Source organism: Tursiops truncatus, chromosome 7 (genome assembly GCF_011762595.2).
Source record: "Tursiops truncatus isolate mTurTru1 chromosome 7, mTurTru1.mat.Y, whole genome shotgun sequence".
NCBI lineage: Eukaryota > Metazoa > Chordata > Mammalia > Artiodactyla > Delphinidae > Tursiops > Tursiops truncatus.
In genome coordinates, this window is record NC_047040.1 from 37645950 (window position 1) to 37660617 (window position 14668).

Sequence of the window (14668 nt, forward strand, 5' to 3'; positions counted from 1 at the left end):
GACGCACGCTCCCACTACCGCAGGGCCGACTGTAAATGCGTTCGTCATCCTGCCGGCCAATCAAAGGGAGCGCAGGGCCGCCTAGACGCACCCCTCTCCGCCGGCGGGCCTCCACTTCCCGCCGCGCGCTCTGGCCCCTTACGTAAGAACCACCGTGACCTCTCACCTCACCTCCCGCGCTGGAACTCTTCCCCGGATTCGCCAACTGCCGCGGTTCTCTTGGGTGCTGCTTCCGGTCGCGAGGCCTGCCACGTGATGCCAGCCCAGGGGCGGGAGGAAGCCCGAGGTGCTGGCTGTTGATTATGTAACTGTCCAAACCGGTGAGTGCTGGGCGGGACCCGCCATCCTTGCCGGCTGCGAAGTCTGGCCGTCAGTCTTGCTGTTAATGACTGTACCTGACGTGCTTATCCTGTGAGGTTGTTGTGAGGGCACCATATGGTCACGGCCTTAGGGAAGAGACTCGGTTCTATTTGCCTTCTTCCTGTGTGGCCAACATTTTAATTGGTGTCCGTGTATGGTTTGGGTTTCCCTTCCTCCATACAAACCAGACTTTGCTTCGATTTACCCATTTCAGGAATCATTCATCAAGTCTTGACATTTTTTTCCCCTTTGTTTGTTCCCAGGTACTTATTTAATCTTTATATGTCATAGTTTTCTGTAAACCGTAAAGTGAGAATAGCAATACTACTTTCTGCATTCTGCTGCTTAAATGTAGTCAACAGATATTTATGGAGCACTCACTGTTCGCTGTTTTAGGTGCTGGATAAGTGATCAAAAGTCTTTACTATCATAGAGCTTATATTCTAGAGTGGGGGAAATCAATATATTAAATCAATTAATATAATACAATGTCAGATAATCGTATGCTGTAGAAAAAAGTAAAGCAGGGAAAGGAGATGGAGAGGGGTAAGGTGGGGTGCTGTTTTATATAAGGTGGTCAGATGGGCCTCTGAGGAAGTGATAATGAACAGGGGCCTAAATGAAGTGAAGAGGTGAATGATATGACTGTTTGAGGGGAAAGTATCTTCAGGTGGAGGGAACAGCAAGTGCAAAGGCCCCAGACAGAAACATTCTTGCCTTGTTTTATGAGGAGCAAGGGCTTTGGATCACAGTGAGTGAAGAGAGTGGTAGGAAATGAGATCAGAGGTAGTGAGGGCTTTTTCATAGTACTTGGGAGGCCGTGGTACCAACTTTGGATTTTACTCTATGTGTGAAGGGAAGTCATTGAGGTGACTTGATCTGATTTACATTTACATAAATATTCCAGCTTCTGTGTGTATGTATGATTATTATTTTCTACTCTTGCTTTGTTCATTGCAGTCATCCCTTACGAGATGCTTTGTGGAGTGAGTTGAAATCACCAACTACAAAGAACGTCAAGCACTTTTTTTTTTAAATACATTTATGTATTTATTTATTTATTTTTGGCTGCCTTGGGTCTTCGTTGCTGCGCGCGGGCTTTCTCTAGTTGCAGAGAGCAGGCGCTACTCTCCGTTGTGGTGCACGGGCTTGTTGCGGAGCACGGGCTCTAGGCGGGCGGGCTTCAGTAGTTGTGGCGCACGGGCTAAGTTGCTTCATGGCATGTGGGATCCTCCCAGACCAGGGCTCGAACCCGTGTCCCCTGCATTGGCAGGTGGATTCTTAACGACTACACCACCAGGGAAACCCTGTAAAGCACTTTTCAATACAACACAGGATGTACTTGTTGATTGAGGTCGTTCTGTAGCTGCATCCAGACAATTCTATATCAGATTACCTTCAAATACACAATCCCTGCTTTTCTTGCCTTAAAGCTTAAATATTACCAGTAATATCTTCCTTTAAAACACATCTTTACTATATTACTCCCCCACTCAACATCACAGTGGTTACAAGTTGCCTACAAAATATAGGCATTACACTTCCACATCCTACGAAGTTCTATTTCAAACTATTGGTATTGTTAACTAGAAAGCCTGTTAAACATATTTTTCAATACAATACATGATGTACTTGTGAACTTAATAGAATGCCTTCTTTTATTAAATTTACCAAACATTTTCTTATTGAACTCTTCCAAGACATAAGAAAATATCTACTGAATTGGGTCACCCAATTGAACAGTTCCCCCCCCACTAAAAGAAATTTTTTTAAGGCAGATAAAGGCATCTTTGCAGTAGATGACAATGTATGGTACTTACTGGACTTCTCAGCAAAGAGTAATATGTCAGAAGCTTAAAAGTGATAAGAAATTCTGGTTCAGTTTTAGTAGTTGACAGTGCTTCCATAAATTGTGGGCTAAAAATCTGTTTATACAATAGGAAAAGATTGGTAGTAAATTAAAATTCAGCAGAGACCTGTGGGAAGCAGTACCTTAGAGTCCAGACCAGTTATGCTCCAAAAATATATTTGATACAATGCCACCTATTAAACATTCTTGCCAAAATAATTGAATCTGAATCTAGTCAAGCTTTTAGGTATGCCAGTTTAAACAGGAGATAGAAGAGCATGTTAAATGACACCAAGGGGATATAATCTGCCAAATACAGAATATGGGAAATTCTGTAGGACAAATGAGCCAATTTCTTCAACAAATAAATGTCAAGTAGAGAGGAGGATTGGGGGTGGGGGGGATTGTTGTAGATTTATAAGATTTAGGAGGCATTGTTTAGATTTTGTTTTGAACAAACCAAATATTAAAAGACATATACAAGACTGGGAAATTCAACTGAAATCTTTACTTCAGTAAAGATTTGTACTGAAGATTACAGGTGAAATATGTTTGTGATTTACTTTAAAATGATCCAGTGGGGGTAGAGGAATAGAGTGTATGAAACAAAATTGATCATTTGTTGATAATTACTGAACTGGATATGGATAATTGGGAGTTTATAATAGTATTGTATCTAATTTTTGTGGATGTTTGAAATCTATATATGTATTTCTTCTATCTTATGTGTATATATACACATATATTTAATGTGTATATTTAATTTCTGCCTTTCATGTGATCATTACAAATGAAATTTTCCTGATTGACTTCCACGTAGAAATATACTTTGACCTTTTGCTCACTTCAGAACCCTGAATACAGACTGAACAGAACCAGAAAGTCTTCAGGTAAATAGAGATGGCTATGACTTTGTGTTAATACGGTTTTTAATCAAGCCTCTGGTCAAAACAAATATAGGATGAATTTTAACCACAGAATAAGACCTTTAAACATCACTTATATTTCTCTCCTGAAATAAAGCAAGCTTTCAAAGTTAACATAATCTCATTACTGATACCTTTTTGATCAATAGAATAATCTTCCCAGCATGCTCAATGATCTCTTACAGGGATTACCTTTGTGAAGTGTTTGGTTGAAAGAACACCTTCCTTGACTGAATCAGGAACTGAATTACGAGAGATTATTGTAATTACAGATGTTAGTTTCTAATAAAAATCAGCTATCAAAGGGGATTAACTAGACAGTTTGTCCTTACTGATTGGCTGTGTCAGTTAGGGACCAATCAGGGAAATTATACCAGTTATTTTAAACAAAAGTTAATATAAATACATTGTTAAATAGTGATTGGAGAACTAAGGTGACATGCTTAAGTCTTCTGACACAAGTTCTGACAACATGTGTGAAATGTTGCCAGCCAGAGAAGCTGAGAATCAAGAGATTCTGTGCAGGGACGTCCCTGGTGGCACAGTGGTTAAGAATCTGCCTGCTAATGCAGGGGACACGGGTTCGATCCCTGGTCCAGAAGATCCCACATGCCATGGAGCAGCTAAGTCCGTGCGCCACGACTACTGTGCCTATGCTCTAGAGCCAGTGTGCCACAACTACTGAAGCCTGTGCGCCTAGAGCCCATGCTGTGCAGCAAGAGAAGCCACCACAATAAGCCAGCACACCGCCACGAAGAGTAGCCCCTGTTCACTGCATCTAGAGAAAGCCTGCACACAAGCAACGAAGACCGAGTGCAGCCAAAAAAAAAAAAAAAAAAAAGACCATCTTAGATTAAAAAAAAAAAAGACTCAGTGCAGTACCAGGGTTTTTACTGGGGGCTGATCACATAGGCACCCTCTACCTGGGTGCTAAATTTCAGACTCTCCAAGGAAAGCTGTTGTTTGGCATAAGCCATATTGCTTGCACAGTTTAGGCACAGTGAGACAGCCTTATCATTTCTGGGAATGTTGGAAACTCACCTGAAATCCAAGTTCCCAAATGCCAGCGAAGGGCCAGCCTTGTAGGCAGGTCTTTCAAAGGATAGCAGGCAGGCCTGACTCTTTGCTGCTCTAGGGCTGGGGGAACAAGGAAGAAGTTGGTGTTATTAGAACTTAGAAACTTGGTGGAGGGGTACCAAAATGAAGGAACCCCAATCTCTAAGGGGGGAGGGCACTGCTTGGCTGGTGCCAGTGCCTAAGAAGCATAAAGGAGACACACCCGCTACTCCCAAACCCCACGAACTAGGACTCAGATCTCTGAGGAGGAAGCACTAGTTGATATTGGTGTATCTGTGTTGGTGCAATGAGGCCTTTTTGATTCAGTCCTTCAGCACATTGACTAAGACCTTAGGAAACAGGTTTAGGGATGTTAAGTAACTTGCACACACTAGAAAGCAGCATAGCCAGCAAGTAAACCCTGTCTTTGACTTGAGTCAGAGAGCTGTTTTATCCTGCATGACGTCGTGAAAGATGTAGCAACAACCTTGTAATACTAAAATTTTAGATCTGTTTGTTTTGATCGCTCCATGCAGGTTGCAGGATCTTAGTTCCATGACCAGGGATCAAACCTATGCCTCCTGCAGTGGAAGTGTGGAGTCCTAACCACTGGACCGCCAAGGAATTCCCATAGAACTGTTTTTTAAAACAGGTGAATTAGACTGAGTCAAAACTAGAAATTTGAGCAAGAGAAAAGAGGATAATTGACAACCGGGGGGGCCACAAAGGGTGACAGCCTAGTTTAGGGGCTCTTCTCAGCTTTCCAGATCCAGAAAGTTTTAGTTCAGGGCATTCAGAGTTTATCAAGAAAGCAGTTTCTTCCTGGTTATATGACCAACCTTCTGATCTGACCCTAGAATTCCCCTTTTGCTGCCCCCTGCCACATACTGTAGCATCTAGCCACATAGAACTGCTTCTAGATCCTCTACAGACACGGTGGTGTTTTTTTGCCTACACTGCCCTCTTTTCCTAAAGGTCCTCCTTCCTATTCCCACCCCATCTCCTCTATTCCCTTTCATCTGGCTTACTCCTTTTCATCCTGTGAGACTGACCCAGTGTCAGCCCACCTAGGAAGCCTCACCTTAGGGATTAGATACATCTATAGATAGCATGGTTTGATACTTCTGTACTATCCTCCTAAAATACCACAAACGTATCTAACTACTCTAACCATTTTGTATTAGAATTGTTTCTAATACAATTAGAATTGTAATTAATTACAGTTAGAATTATAATTGTGTCTATGTGCACTGGACTACAAAGCAACTGAAATACTGGGGTTTCTATGGCGTTTCTATAATACGTGAAGCCAATAGAATAAATATTTTATATTAGGATTACCATTTTAAAAATCTGAGACATAATGTCTATTCTCCTGTCTCCTCTTTTTGGTGTGAAACATTATTTCTTTAGTCAGTTTGCTTAATGTGGGTTTCAGATCTTTCATATCTTGTGTCCTCCATCACAAATAATACATTTTGTTGAGATTGCTCTTAAAAGTGCTTTTGGTACGTCAGGAAGTTCTTTTGGGATGTGGGATGTGGTTGGTTGAGGCCAGGACACCTGCCCTCACTTAAAGCTGTCAGGTACTCTCTTACTGTTACCTTGCCTCATTTAAATGAAGCCCATTTCTGTTTTACTCATATTTTTTTCCTTTTAGTTTTGGGATTATTTTTCTTAATAGAAAACAAAGAAACAAATGAATTGGGGAGTTCACTTTGTCTTCTGTTAGATTGAACCATCCACCTCAGAATTGGTTTTATTATTCTTGCTCCAAACAAGAGCTTTTTTATTTATCTTAGTATTTCATCATAAGCCTCAGCTCACTGAGAGTTTTAGCCTTTCTTACACTATTGTTATAGGTGTTTTTCTTTTTGTTTTTTTTGTGGTACACGGGCCTCTCACTGTTGTGGCCCCTCCCGTTGTGGAGCACAAGCTCCGGACGCGTAGGCTCAGCGGCCATGGCTCACGGGCCTAGCCACTCCGCGGCATGTGGGATCTTCCCGGACCCGGGCACGAACCGGTGTCCCCTGCATCGGCAGGCAGACTCTCAACCACTGCGCCACGAAGGAAGCCCTGTTATAGGTTTCTGACACTTTTAAGTTTCTTTTTTTTCCACTCAAGAAAATTTTATTTTATCATCTTTATAAGTTACTAAGTTTATAACCTGCCAAACATTTTACCCAAGTATGGGAAAACTGCCTGGAGATGCAAAGCACAGTAAAATAATTACTTGAAAAGTACAAATGAAAATACCTGTTAAAGTTGCTGTAGGTAGCAGCACTTAAAATTGGTAATTGGTATTTTTTTTAAAGTGCATAGCTTAAAAGAAAAGTTACATAGCTACACGATGATTCATTGTTGATTAACTGTTTAGAAGTTTTATTTAAGAGGACACAATAGATTTAATAAATTGCAATTCAGTAGACAATCCTAGATTTGATTAATTAAAATGTAATTATGCACTTGATTTACTCTTTGGACTGCATCCTGATATTGTTAAAACGTTAAAACTATTAATATCTTTTAGCTTTCTTATGTAGAAGTTTATTTTCCACTCTTGGGGGGAAAAAAGAAGAATTGAGATCATGGTATACATTCAGAGAATGTTTTACTGCTAGATTACATTTCTTGGTTCACATTTAAGACTTATTTATAAGAAGTAAATTATGTAGTCTTCAATTTAAGAATAGATGAATGCAGAAACATCATGTTGGGAAAAATAGAGATCCCAAACTAAAAAAACACAACTAGTTGCACAGCTCTGAGAATTTAATAGTAAATCAACTTTTAAATCAGTTAACTCTGGCATCTGAATGCAAAATGTTTATCAGTATTACCTATATAGATGACTATTAAGAGATATGCAGCATTTTCAAAATCCCTGTGTGTCCTTTATATGCAAGTTTGTTACACTGAGTTCTGTGGTAATTGTACTCTTTTCAGCAATATATTTTTTCCTGTATGATTGTTTGTCTCCATGTTCTTGAGTCTCAGAGGACTCAGATTTCTGGCTGAGTATGTCTTCATTTTTGTTTTTGTTTTACCAGAGACAGATCTTCACATCCTCTCTGTTTTTCAAGCACCTTCAAAAGACAAGAAAACCTATAAGACAGGAATCTGATGCTTAATCTGAAGGGTGCTCAGGCCAAGATCTATTGACTCTTGACCCTTGAACACCTCGGGGGTTAGGAGTGCTGACCCTCATAGTCTAAACTCCGAGTATAACTTACAGTCGGCCCTCCCTACACTTGGCTCCTCTATATCCATGCTTCTGCATCCTCAGGTTCGAGCAACTGTGGATGTGGATTGTGTGGCACTGTAGTATTTACTATTGAAAAAAACCCAGGGCTTCCCTGGTGGCGCAGTCGTTAAGAATCTGCCTGCCAATGCAGGGGACACAGGTTCGAGCCCTGGTCCGGGAAGATCCCACATGCCGCGGAGCAACTAAGCCCATGTGCCATGACTACTGAGCCTGCGCTCTAGAGCCTGCGAGCCACAACTACTGAGCCCATGTACCACAGTTACTGAAGCCCGCGTGCCTAGAGCCCGTGCTCTGCAACTAGAGAAGCCACCACAATGAGAAGCCTGCGCACCGCCAATGAAGAGTAGCCCCTGCTCACCGCAACTAGAGAAAGCCCGCACGCAGCAGCGAAGACCCAAAGCAGCCATAAATAAATAAATGTTTATTTTAAAAAAAAGAAAGAAAAAAAACCCCTGTAAGCAGACCCTTGCAGTTCAAACTCATGTTGTTCAAGGATCAACTGTACTTCAAACCATTCACTGATGCAGCCTTTATGATATATGCATAGACAAGGCAGTCGTGCTATAGTATCTCTCTGCTACAGGTCTTCAAGGCATATTCCACATTCCCCTGCATCTTTACTCAGTATATCCTTAGATTACCAGTTGATTATAGAAGAATATTACTCAGGAATATGGAGTCAGATGGAAGAAATGCTTAGGGCAAGGTTATGTGGGAAGGGACTTGAAGCGTCCATCTCGTTTTTTTTTTTATATATATATATATTTATTTATGCCTGCATTGGGTCTTTGTTGCTGCGCACGGGCTTTATCTAGTTGCGGCAAGCAGGGGCTACTCTTCATTGGCGGTGCGCAGGCTTCTCATTGTGGTGGCTTCTCTTGTTGCAGAGCATGGGCTCTAGGCGCACGGGCTTCAGTAACTGTGGTACATGGGCTCAGTAGTTGTGGCTCGCGGCCTCTAGAGCGCAGGCACAGTAGTTGTGGCGCACGGGCTTAGTTGCTCCACGGCATGTGGGATCTTCCTGGACCAGGGCTTGAACCCATGTCCCCTGCATTGGCAGGCGGATTCCTAACCACTGTGCCACCAGGGAAGCCCTAAGCTTCCATCTCTGAGTGTGCCACTCTCCCCAATCTCCATGTATTCATTGACCCAGAAGCTACTGATTTATTTTTCTTATGTAGGCCTCCTATCATCTTTTGACCTTTTTTAAAGTCTGATTTTATCAAGATGCTTCTTATTTATTCATACTAGCATCTTTGTGTTTGAACTCTTTCCTTTTTGGAATAATTTGTGATTTTATAGTATGTAATTTCTGCCAACATCCCCCTTCTTAAACAGTCTTCCTTTTAAGAATCTGGTGTAAAAATTAAATAATATATATACTGAATGTGTTTGTATATGTATAGCATTAATTAATGAATACATAAAATACACTTAACCATTGGGGAATGAGACATGTGAAGTAAGGCTTTTACTTTTCATTTTATATATTTTTTGGGGGTACTATTTGAATAATTTATAATATACATTGTTTTTTGGAATCATAACTAAATTATTCATGACATTGGATTTGGCAATGATTTCTTGGATATGACACCAAATGCTCAAGCAACAGAAGAAAAAAAAAAGATAAGTTGGACTTCATCAAAATTAAAACGTGGAGAATCAAAAGACACTGTCAACAGGGTGAAAGTCAACACATAGTGAATTAGAAAACCTCAGTTTCCCACCTATGTATTTCTCCTGTGTGTCTCCTTTGCTACTCATACAAAACAATTCACTTTTTGTCACCAAATGTGTGGAGGTTTGTCCCACACCAAGTAATTCTCTTTGACACCAGCTGGGTGTCTTACAGTTTAACTCAATTCTAACACTGTCTACCCGGAGATAGTGTCAGATCTCACAGGCTAAGGGCTTAGTCCCACAAGACTGCACCCGCCCTACTTCATATGCCAATCATAAGTAGTAGGTTCCCAGGTTACCCACAACTTCTGTCTGGTTTGGCTACAAATCAGAGGTTCCCATTACCCTCTACTCAGGTTCAATTAATTTTTAAAAATTATTTTATTTATTTTCGGCCACATCCCATGGCATGTGGAACTTCCCCGACCAGGGAGCAAACCGTTGCCCCCTGCATTGGAAGCATGGAGTCTTAACCACTGGACCACCAGGGAAGTCCAAGTTTGATTAATTTTTTTGAGAGGCTCACAGAACTCAGGAAAACACTTATGTTAACTAGTTTATTAAAGGTGTGATAAAGGATACAGATGAACAGCCAGATGAAGAGATACATAGGGTGAGGTCCTGGAGGGTCCCGAGTGCAGGAGATTCTGTCCTCATGGAGTTGGTGTGTGTCACCTTCCCGGCATGCATGTGTTTGCCAACCTGGAAGCTCTCTGAACCCCATACTATTGGAATTTTATGGAGGCTTCATCACATAGACATGATCAATTATTTACTCCATTTCCAGCCCCCCCTCTTTGGAGAAGTGAGGAGTGGATGACTGGAAATTCCAAGCTTCTAATTATGACTTGGTCTTTCTGGTGACAACCCCCAATCTAGTAGCCATCCAGGAGCCCACTCAGAGTTGCCTCAATAGAATAAAAGATGCTCCTAGCGCTCTTCTCCCTTAGGAATTCACTAAAGGTTTTAGTAGTTCTGTTTCAAGGACACTCAAAGACCAAATATTTGAACAGGAGATGCTCCTAGTGCTTTTATCACTCAGGGTTTTACAAGGGCTCAGGGGTTTTAGAAGCTCTGTGCTAGGAACTGGAGGCAGATTTTATATATATATATATATATATATATATATATATATATATATATATATATATATATATGTATGTATGTATCTGTGGTTAACAATAACCACACACACAAAAAAAACCCAAACCCAACTCAATTAATAAATGGGCGAAAGACTTGAATAGACATTTCTCCAAAGGAGATACACAAATGGCCAATAAACATATGAAAAGATGCTAAACATCCTTAGCCAATAGGCAAATGCAAATTAAAACTACAATGAGGGGCTTCCCTGGTGGCGTAGTGGTTGCGAGTCCACCTGCCAATGCAGGGTACACGGGTTCGTGCCCCGGTCCGGGAAGATCCCACATGCCGCGGAGCGGCTGGGCCAGTGAACCATGGCCGCTGAGCCTGCGCGTCCGGAGCCTGTGCTCCGCAACGGGAGAGGCCACAACAGTGAGAGGCCCGCGTACCGCAAAAAAATAAAAAATAAAAAAAATAAAAACTGCAATGAAATACCACTTCACACCTATTAGAATAGCTATGAAAAGAAAGTGTTGGTGAGGATGTGGAGAAATTGGATTCTTCATGCATTGCTAGTGGGAATGTAAAATGGTGTAGCTGCTTTGGAAAACAGTTTGGTAGTTCCTCAAAAAACTAAACATAGAATTATGACTCAGCAATTCAATTCCCAGGTATATATACACCCAAAAGAATTGAAAACAAAGACTCAGCAGGTATTTGTACAACAGTGTTCACTGCAGCATTATTTATGATAGCCGAAAGGTGGAAATAACCCATGTCGATCAATAGAAGAATGAGAAGAATGGATAAACAAAATGTGACATATATATATATATAAAATGAAACATTTCTCAGCCTTAAAAAGAATGAAGTTCTCCATGTTCTTGGATTGGAAGAATCAATGTTGTGAAAATGACTATACTACCCAAAGCAATCTACAGGTTCAATGCAATCCCTATCAAACTACAAATGGCATTCTTCACAGAATTAGAACAAAAAATTTTACAATTCATATGGAAACACAAAAGATCCTGAATAGCCAAAGCAATCTTGAGAAAGAAAAATGGAGTTGGAGGAATCAGGCTCCCCAACTTCACACTATACCACAAAGCTACAGTAATCAAGACAGTATGGTACTGGCATGAAAACAGAAATATAGATCAATGGTACAGGATAGAATGCCAAGAGATAAACCCATGCACATATGGGCACCTAATTTATGACAATGGAGGCAAGAACATACAATGGAGAAAAGACAGCCTCTTCAATAAGTGGTACTGGGAAAACTGGACACCTATGTGTAAAAGAATGAAATTGGAACACTACCTAACACCATACACAAAAAAAAACTCCAAATGGATTAAAGACTTAAATGTAAGACCAGACACTATAAAACTCTTAGAGGAAAACACAGGAAAAACACTCTTTGACATAAACCACAGCAAAATCTTTTTTGACCCACCTCCTAGAGTAATGTAAATAAAAACAAAAATAAACAAATGGGACTTAATTAAAATTAAAAACTTTTGCACAGCAAAGGAAACCATAAACAAGACAAAAAGACAACCCTCAGAGAGAGAAAATATTTTTAAATGAAACAACAGACAAAGGATTAATCTCCAAAATATACAAACAGCTCAATATCAAAAAAACAAACAATCCAGTTAAAGAATGGATGGAAGACCTAAATAGACATTTCACCAAGGAAGACATACAGATGGCCAAGAGGCACATGAAAAGATGCTCAACATCACTAATTATTAGAGAAATGCAAATCAAAACTACAGTGAGGTATCACCTCACACTGGTTAGAATGGCCATTATCAAAAAATCTAGAAATGATAAACACTGGAAAGGGTGTGGTGAAAGGGAACCCTCCTGCACTGTTGGTGGGAATGTAAATTGATACAACCACTATGGAAAACAGTATGGAGGTTCCTTAAAAAACTAAAAAATAGAACTACCATATGACCCAGCAATCCCACTACTGGGCATATACCCTGAGAAAACCATAATTCAAAAAGAGTCATGTACCACAATGTTCATTGCAGCACTATTTACAATAGCCAGACATGGAACCAACTTAAATTTCCATCCATAGATGAATGGATAAAGAAGATGTGGCACATATATACAATGGAATATTACTCAGCCATAAAAAGAAACAAAATTGAGTTATTTGTAGTGAGGCAGAGTCTGTCATACAGAGTGAAGTAAGTCAGAAGGAGGAAAACAAATACCGTATGCTAACGCATATATATGGAATCTAAAAAAAAAAAAAAAGGTACTGATGAACCTAGTTGCAGGGCAGGAATAAAGAGGTAGACATAGAGAATGGACTTGAGGACGTGAGGTGGGAGGGGGAAGCTGGGGCGAAGTGATAGTAGCATCAACATATACACACTACCAAATGTAAAATAGTTGGATGGTGGGAAGCAGCAACATAGCACAGGGAGATCGTCTTGGTGCTTTGCGATGACCTAGAGGGCTGGGATAGGGAGGATGGGAGGGAGGCTTAAGAGAGAGAGGGTATGGGGACAGGTGTATGCGTATGGATGATTCACTTTGTTGTGCAACAGAAACTAACACAGTATTGTGAAGCAATTATACTCCAATAACCATCTATTAAAAAAAAAGTTCTGACATGCTGCAACATGGATGAACCTTGAAAATATGCTAAGTGAAATAAGCCAGACACAAAAGGACAAATATTGTATGGTTCCACTTTACATGAAATATCTTGAAAAGGCAAGTTTGTATAGACAGATTAGACATTGCCAGGGACTCAGGGGAAGGGGGAATAGGAAATTGTTGCTTAATAGTTACAGAGTTTCTGCTTGGGGTGATAAAAAAGTTTGGATATATATAGTTGTGATAGTTGTACAATAGTTTGTACTTAATGTAGAAATGCATTGAATGTACTTAATGCACTGAATGGTATACTTAAAAATGATTAAAATGGTATTTTTATGTTATACATATTTTACCACCAAATATAAAAATAAAGATGGCAGCCAAATATGGCTGATGGGCCAGAGTTTGCTGTCCCTTGCCATAGAAGACTGTGGCATGAGAGTCCATTTAACCCTGCTTTAGCTCCACCCACCTGAGGATTCCCAGGACCATTTATGTTGACAACCTAATAGCAAGATACCTCTGCTTGTTATCCTTGCTCAATGTCTAAGTTAAGAGTCCCTCTAATAGTCATTCTCTCCTTTAGCCTCATTATTATACAGTTGAGTGCTTCCTCTTTCCTGATTTTCACTCTTAAACCTTTCCTTTATGCCTCTGGAAACTTTAACCTGTGATTCATAAAATCTCCTACTCCTCAATATATCTTTTTATCATAAGCATTTTTCTTTTATTTATATTTCAGTTAGGGTATTGATATTTCAGAATGATCAGGTTATATTCTCTATGATTTTTATTTCAGGAGAATAAAGGAGGTGTTGCATCCTGTGGCGTTGAGAACAATTGCCTTGGCTGAAGTTTGGCTCCCTGTAAAGCTCTTCTGTGCTTTTTCTCTCATATCGATGCTGCTTATTCTTTCTCACCCAAAGGCACATTTTATCTAAAAGTGGGTGGGGGTGGGTGGCTGCTGAACACTGGGTACATTTATTTCTCTTTCTGACCATGGAACATGGGAGATCTGTCTGCCTTCGCCCAGAATTCAGATATAGATGAGAAAAGAGACTTTGATATGCAGTGTTTCTCAATGCATGGTAGTAGGCCACCTGTAAAGATGATCAACTCTTGGGCTTCACCTCAAATTCACTGAATCACTCTCTGGAATTTTGGTTTATAACCTACACTTTTAAGAAGCTCCTCAGGGGGACTTCGCTGGTGGTCCAGTGGGTAAGACTCCAAGCTCCCAATGCAAGGGGGCCGCGTTTCATCCTTGACTAGGGAACTAGATCCTGCATGCACGCCCCAACTAAGAAGTCCGCATGCCTTAACTAAGAGTCCACATGCCGCAACTAAGAAGTCCATGTGCTGCAACTAAAGATCTCGCATGCCCCAACAGAGATGGTGTGTGCTGCAACTAAGACCCAGTGCAGCCAAAATAAATAAATAAATAAATATTTTTTAAAAAAAGAAACTCCTCAGGGACTTGAGTGCTCTTAGAGTTTGAGAATCACTGCATTAGTGGGAGAGAAAGAAGGTTTCAGAACTGAGAGCATGTGCATGTTCTCACCCCTCCAATTTCCACATGTAGAGACTCCTGGAGAGGCATAACTTGATAAATTGCCATGAAGAAAGAAAAATGATTTTAAAAATTATTTTCAATTAATCACCATTCCAAGAAAGAAAATGGTTTTTGAGAACTTTGGGAAGGGGCATTTGCCAACCCATCTACCACCTGTGTACTACCTGTGTACCTCAGGGTCAAGAGAGCAGGACCCTTGTGTCCATCACTCCTCACTACTGCTTTCAGACCATTAT

General features: G+C 40.5%; 1 protein-coding gene across 3 annotated transcripts in view; it reads left to right on the forward strand.

The window, feature by feature from the left end:
* The first annotated feature begins 143 nt into the window (after positions 1-143).
* Positions 144-14668, forward strand: part of SF3B1 (splicing factor 3b subunit 1) — a 61697-nt gene continuing 47172 nt past the window's right edge. For all 3 annotated transcript variants that reach the window (XR_012333022.1, XM_073807439.1, XM_019939216.3), the window contains exon 1: positions 144-320. The gene's annotated coding sequence lies outside the window, so the exon portion shown is untranslated. The remainder of the gene's footprint in view (positions 321-14668) is intronic.